The sequence below is a fragment of the Cannabis sativa genome, chromosome 5 (genome assembly GCF_029168945.1).
Source record: "Cannabis sativa cultivar Pink pepper isolate KNU-18-1 chromosome 5, ASM2916894v1, whole genome shotgun sequence".
Classification (NCBI taxonomy): domain Eukaryota; kingdom Viridiplantae; phylum Streptophyta; class Magnoliopsida; order Rosales; family Cannabaceae; genus Cannabis; species Cannabis sativa.
This window is the reverse complement of record NC_083605.1, coordinates 29,727,255-29,735,361: the sequence shown is the minus strand read 5'-3', so window position 1 is coordinate 29,735,361 and position 8,107 is coordinate 29,727,255.

The following is an 8,107-nucleotide window of genomic DNA, read 5'->3' as shown; positions in this document are numbered from 1 at the left end:
TCCGAAGCTTGCCCCTGTCCCGCCCAGTTTTCTCGGCCACAGAGGCTGCACGCAGCCTCGTTCCTTGGCCAGACTTCCCCTTCCGCGCCTCAAACTTGTTTTCTTCATACCTTATGATTCAAAAATCGTTTTTTATTGAAACAAAAGCCAATTTTTTGTAGAATTTTGTGTAGAATCTGAATTTTCAATTAAAAATCTAATTGTCAGAATAAAATTAATTTTTATTAATTTTTTAATTAATTAAAATTAGTTTTAGATATTAGTAGGCTTTGAATTTTGAAAATTTGATTTCTCACAAAAATAGCCTTATGGTTAATTTTGAAATTTTAGATTATTTTATTTATAAGATCAGGTATTAAAATTTTTTATTAAATTTGAATGATCTTACTTTGATATTAAAATATTATTTTTTAAAATAATCTTGTTCAAATTTCAAAATTTGCTAACCATATCATAGTTTTTTCAAATTTGTTATTTTTTGAAATATATTTTATTAATTAAAATTATAAGATTAGGAACATGTTAGGTTTAACATTTTATCTTATTTTTTTTATTAAAATTATATTTCGGCAAAAATAACATGAAGATTTGAAAAGTTGGTTAATTTAGGTTTGAATAGAAATTTTAGGGTTTCAAACCATAAATTTTTTAAACTTATTTTATTTTATTTTTTTTAATAAAATTGAAAATATTCTAACCATAAAAATATCTTATTTTTCAAATAGTTTATTTTGTAATATTTAAATTTATTAAATTATAAGACTTAGAATATAATATTAGGAATATCTAGTTTTAATATCCAAGATATAATATTATATTATTTTATTAGAAATTTAAATAAATTTAAATTTCTAATAAACTTGAAATTTGAAAAGTTGGTTAGATATATATATTTTTTTTATTTTTAGTTAGAATTTAGGAAATTTAGGCAATTGTTAGTTTTTTGAATTTTTTCAAATATTCTCTAACAACCTAAATTTAAATTCTAGTTAAGATATTTATTTTTTTTAAATTTTAAAATTGAAATATTTTAACCTACTTTTCAGATTTACCAGATCAGTTACTTGTTTTGGTTTGTATTGTTTGATTATGTTATTATATATTCAAAAAGTTTTTTTTTACAAACCTATTATTTATCTGATCTAAATTGCTATGATTAACTTGTTGACAGATCCAATGATCTCATTTTAATCATAGTCTAATTGTCAATAGATCTTATAAATAATTTGTAACAGGTAAATTTTGTAATTTCTTTCATTTGTGTAAATCTAGTAACATGATAGGGCCCATCCAAGTCATTTGACCTGTGTGAGCCTATATGTTTGTTATTGGGCTTAGATGCATATAGGAAGCTCATTTAAGTTTTAAGTAATTAAATGGACTAGGTTGCTAAAATAAAATTTTCACATAAGTAATTTTATTTAGGCCCAATTAGAATTGAGCTTATTCAATGAATAATAATTATTTATTTAATGGTTAAATTCCTCTCTTTTGGGCCTTGTGTGAGAGTTAGGGGGCCAATAGCAGTGGGTACGACATACTAAACCCAGCCCTCCCTCACATGAACAACCCCAAATTGTGAAGGCCCATTTGTCATATTTAAATAATTGTATTAGGTTAATTATATTAGTCTAACCTAATTAAAATTGAATTAGCAACATAATTAACTTTTAAAATATATGAAATTTATTTTTCATTTAATATCTTAAAGTTATTTTTAGAAAAACACTTAGTTAATTGAAATATATTCTAGATAGTTATTTCTAGTGACTAGTTATATTTTTCTAATATTTAATTAGGAAAATATTTTAAGTTGAAAATTAATTATTTATTTTAATTAATTTTGGACCAACTTAAATTAAAAATACTTTTCCTAGTATTAAATTAGAATTAATAATTAAGTTTCTTTTATACTTGATTATTTAATTCTTGTATTTAATACATTTAATTAAATTGAAAATTAAACATTTAAGTTGATTTCATTCTTGATACTTAAATATTATTATTTTCAGAATATTTAATTAAATAGAAAATTATTTTAAGTTTGAATTTAATTTCAGAATAACTTAAATTTGAATAATTTTCAAAATATATTTTATTTTTATTTTATTAATCATTTTTTATATAAATTTTGAAATTACATTTTTTATTTAAATGTAGAAAATTTGAATTTTTCTTGAAAAATAGATTAAAGTTGAAAATTATTTATTTTAATTTTAGACCAACTTAAATTATTATATTTTTCATTTAAATGATTAATTAAAATAAATGAACTAAAATATATTATAATTAGAAAATAAATTAATTAGTCAATGAAAGTCTAGATAGTTATTATCTATTTGCCGGAAGTATTTTTCTAGTGATCTTTAATTAAATAGAAAATTAATATTTAAGTTAATTTTTATCATGATACTTAAATATTTAAAATTTCCTTAAATGTTTAATTAAATAGGAAAATTATATTTATGTTGAATTTTTTTTTAATTTTGGACTAACATAAAATTAGAATAATTTTTCACGATTTATTTTATTTTATTTAATAGCTTTTTTGAAAATTATATTTATTTTAAATATATTAATTTTCGAAATGAAATATATATTTATAGAAAATTAAATTTGAGTTGTAAATTAATTTAAATACTTTTTATACAACTTAAATTGAATAATTTTCTAAATATTTATTGAAAAATTATTACTAAGATAGAAATAATTCATTTTATTTTTCATATCCATCTAAGTATAATTTTATAAATATTAAATTAAAATTTATATTTAGAGTTTTATTCTAAATTGGAAATTTTAATTAAGTAAAAACATATATTAAAATAAATTAATTAAAATAAACATTAGAAGAAAATACACTTTAAATAATGAGCTTTATTATTAGGATATTCGATCTCCATTGTTGGTGCTACATAATTATTGTTTTAGTGAGTAATCTTCCCTAATGGAAGAACGTTCATTAGCAATTTAACGTCGTAGCATCTCGAAAGATAATTATTATTAGTAAGTGTTTTATTTTTAGTATGGATCACCCTAATGGTGGCAACTATTAGTAAGACTTACAAAAGTATGAAATAATGGTGGAAGTGTTGGGTTTTATGCCCTAAATAAAATTTCATTTCAATGTAATCCATTTTATATCAATAAAGAAACAGAAGTATTTTTCATTCATTTGTATGTTTTGGTTCACCTTATCAATTGTTTGTCTATTTGATTTATAAATTCATCCAAACCCTTTTCACATACTTGATCCTGTTTATTTAAACATGACTATGTGATTAAGGATTCCTAGATTTATCAAAACACTGGAGTTTTACTGATATGACAATCTACAACAGAGTTTACTTGCATTTGGAGAAATTCTATGTTCTTTCCAGAGCATTGGTTAAAGTAAAGCTTGGGTTGGATGCATGGAGTATGCATCGGAAGGGACCGATATTGAACTTTGACATAGATTTATTAAACTTACCGTAATATCTATTCAAGTCAATATCACCTAGTTGATCCTAGATCAAATGATCTTAATCCTGATATGATTAGGTTCAATCTCAAGAGTGTTATTCGTGTTCTTTGATTTGTTAGTTAAGCCTACTTTTGGGTGAGGGTGATACGTACATTTTGGGAACACGGTAGTGCAATTGAGTGGGAGCACTAACATAAATATGGAATCTATAGCTTCTATCTGGCAAATAGAAAGTAAAGGATGATTTCCTTCGAGCTTGACCGAACGAAAATAAATGGTGGAGTACTCATTTCACTTAGCTAAAATATCATTTATACGGGGTTAAGTGTTTTAAGGATAAAATACATTGTAGGGTGTTACGGTAATCTAATCCCTTTACAGTGTAGATCATCTATATAGAGGATCATTGATCAAATTAGGATTATAACAATGGATAACTAATGAGGTGTCTATATGGTGGAGCATATAGAGCGTTCTATATACTGAGAGTGCAATTCTAAGTTCTATGCGTGGATTCAACGAAGAATTAATAAGTCAGTGAATTTAAGATATAAATTCTTGATCTGCTTATTGGAAGCTCTAATATATAGACCCATGGTCCCCACACTAATTGAGACAATACTACTTGTAAGAGTCATTTAATTGGTTTTGATTAATCAATTATAATTCTCAAATTAGACTATGTCTATTTGTGAATTTTTCACTAAGCAAGGGCGAAACTGTAAAGAAAGAGTTTCTAGGGTATATTTGTTAATTAAGATACTTTGGTTGGTCTAATTAATAAATATAATAAATGACAATATTATTTAATAATTATTTATAGTTATTAAATAGTTGAAATTGACATTTAAATGGTTGAACTTGAAAATTGGCATTTTTGAGTAAATGAGATGCAGAAATGATAAAACAGCAAAATTGTAAAAGTGAGGCCCAAATCCACTAAGCCATGGCCGACCACTTATGTAGGCTTTATCATTTAATATTTTTATTATTTTAATGCCAAATAATTCAAACCTAACCCTATGTGGCATGCTATAAATAGATAGTGATGGCTTCAGGAAAAGTAACTTTTGCATCTTATTCCTTTCAGAGAAAAACCTGAGCCATCACACTAAACCTAGCCGCCACTCTCTTTCCTTCTTCTTTCTTGATTGTTTCGAATCCTCTTAGTGATAGAGTAGTGCCCACACACAGCAAGTAGTACCTCAATCATAGTGTGGAAGATCGTGAAGAAAGCAATTCAACAAGAAGGACATTCAGGCTCAGATTTTGATAATACTCTGCGACAGAAAGGATACAAGGGTTAGAGATCTGAGTGGAAGGAGACATATTATTCCGCTGCACCCAATGTAAGGTTTCTCATACTTTATGTGTGTTTATTTATAATCGTTTTAGAAGTTCATATTTAATGTGTTAATCAACATACTTGTGAGTAGATCTAAGATCCTGGTAAAATAATTTCCAACAGGAAGCTCATAAGATAGAATGACCGTGACTCTCGCCTAAACGGGACAACGCTGGATTCTTATCTTGATAGAATAAAAGGTTGCTAGAATGTTTTTCATTTTAGATGAGCTGACAACTCTATTCAATGGATGGTATCTTTGACTCTCGCCTAAACGGGACACTGATATCAGTTTGTTGAAGACCTTGGAAATTATTTAGGTTTGTATATTTTAGTATTTTCGCTTGTCATTCCTATTTGCTAAATGGTTAATGATTTCTGAATTGTGTGTGAATTTATATTGAACAATGTTATTTTTTGTTATTAATTGTAGTTTAAATTTCGAATCTTCATTGTTGGTCTAACTTGGCTTGTTGTCTTTAATGAGACAAATCCCTAATGGACTGTCACCCATTAGACAAACATAATAGTGTTAAATCTCGATAGATAAATATTTGTAAATGCAACATCTAGCTGTTCATCAATTGATGACACCTTAGACTAGTATTTACAATATGAAACAATGAAAAGTTTATAAAAATAAGAATAACTTTGATTCTCGCTAATCGGGACATCGTTGGATTCTTGTTTTTAATCGAAATTATCCTTTATTATTCTTCTTAGCTTATTCTTTTTGAATTTGCTTACAAGTATATCATTGGATAAATGGTTTATAAATCATATAATATCATTCTATTTTCTTTTAAGAAATTAAATGGCGTATATGATTATATTCCTGACATTCTATTCCGAAATGATATAAATCCTCAATCTTAGAATCTTCTACGTATATATATGCTTACTTTAGGCAAATTAAACTTATAATTAGATTAGTAGTGGTGGTCCAAGAAAGAACACTCATGTATATTTGGTATAAATTTAAGTCTTTGACTTTAAATTTTAGATTCCAAATAGAATTTTTTTTTATTTCTATTTCCAGAATACAATACAGTTTAACTATCACAAGTGTTTAATCTCCATTTTCTATCAATGGATTCAAACTGTATGTTAGTATGGAATATGAGTTTAATATTCTGTGACCGAATCCACTTGGACTATTCTAAGAACTCTTTATTGTAACTAGACCTAAGTCATCAAAAGACCACAACAACATTCTTATTTAGATCTATGGCATTTGTATCTTGTTCATAGTGGTTTTGACAAGATCCTTCTCTGCAAAGAGTCAATATGCCTATATCCACTAAAAGTATAATCATCTATATTCGATGATGGATATACATTCAGGGGTGGATATGAGTTTTCATTATATTCTTAAGACGATCACTCTAGATTTTACCTTATGGAAAAGAAATTTGAAATGTCTGAAAATTTCATGAATTTCTAGCAATGGTGATTAAATCATTAAGGTAAGTGGTTAAAGATCTTGCGAACTGATAGGGGTGGAGAAATATTTAGATATGCAGTTCAAAGATCATTAAGTTGTTTTTTTTTGAACTATATCCAAACTTACCTCCCCAGAAATTCGATTTGCATATTGATGATAGTATATGTTAGGTTTTATACCCTAAATAAAACTCATTTCAATATAATCAGATTTACTTATTAATAAAGATCAGAAATAACATTGTATGTTGCATGGTTCACATGATTTATTTCATGATTATATATATATAATGTATGAATTCTATTTAAGTCCAGAACATATGAATTTGTTAATGATTATAGTGTTGTTAGCACAGTGGAATATAATCTTAATTATATGTTCGAAAGTTTATTCCCTGATTTGTCAGTTCACTAGATTTAGACTGACATGATAATCAACGATAGGTATTCTTACACCTTGGATAAGTGTTATGTCCTTTCCAGGGCATTGGCAAAGTTTACCGGCATCGGATGTATGGAGTATACATCGGAAGGCACCGATATTGAACTTTGATTAGATTTGTTAAAATTTATCGTAATATCTATTCAATTCAATATCACCCGTTGATCCTAGATCAAATGATCTTAATCCTGATATGTTTAGGTTCGATCTCAAGAGTATTATACCTGTTCTTTGATTTGTTAGTTAAGCATACTTTTGGGTCAGGGTGATACGTACATTTTGGGAACATGATAGTATAATTGAGTGGGAGCGCTAACATAAATATAGAGTCTATAACTTCTATAGGAATTTAGAAGTGAAACGATGATATCCTTCGAGCTTGGCTTAACAGAGATAAATGGTGGAGATCTCATTTCACTTCGCTGAAATATATGTAGATCATCTATTAGAGGGTCGTTGATCAAATTAGGATTATAACAATGGATAACTAATAGCGTATCTATATCGTGGAACATATAGAGCGTTCTATATGACTGAGAGTGCAATTCCAAGTTCTAAGTGTGGATTCAATAAGGAATTAATAAGTTAGGGAATTTACTTGGTAAATTCGGTTCGACTTATTGGAACCTCGGTTTATATAGGCCCATGGTCCCCATACTAGTTGAGACCATACTGCTTGTAAGACTCAGTTAATTGATCTTAATTAATCAATTATATTTCTAAAGTTAGACTATGTCTACTTTGTGAATTTTCACTAAGCAAGGGCGAAATTGTAAAGAAAAGAGATTCTAGGTTTATTTATTAATTAAGAGACTCTATATGTCTAATTAATAAATATATTAAATGACAATATTATTTAATAATTAATTTTTAGTTATTAAATAATAGGAATTGGCATTTAAATGGTTAAATTGGAAAACTGGCGTTTTTGAGAAATTAGGATGGAAAAATGACAAAATGGCAAAATTACAAAGTGGGCCCAATCCAACATCCTATGGCCGGCCACACTAAGCATTTACCATTTATTTTTCTATTATTTTAATGCCAAATAAATCTAACCTAAACCTAGGTGGTTACCTATAAATAGGTAGTGATGGCTTCACGAAAAAGATGATGCATCTCATTCCTTCAGAGAAAATCTTCTAGCCGCCACCTTCTCTCTTCTCTTCATTTCTTCTTCAATTTCGAAATTAAGTGTGTAAGACTGTAGGAGAATCCAAACATCAAGAAGGAGAATCAACATCAAAGGAAGGAGAGAAAGAGATCCAGGTTCAAATCTTGATTATGTTCTACTACAGAAAGGAATCAAGGGCTAGAGATCTGGACGGAAGGAGTCATTATATTCCGCTGCACCCAATGTAAGGTTTTCTTAAACTCTTATGTGTTTATTTCATTATTTTAGAATTCATAT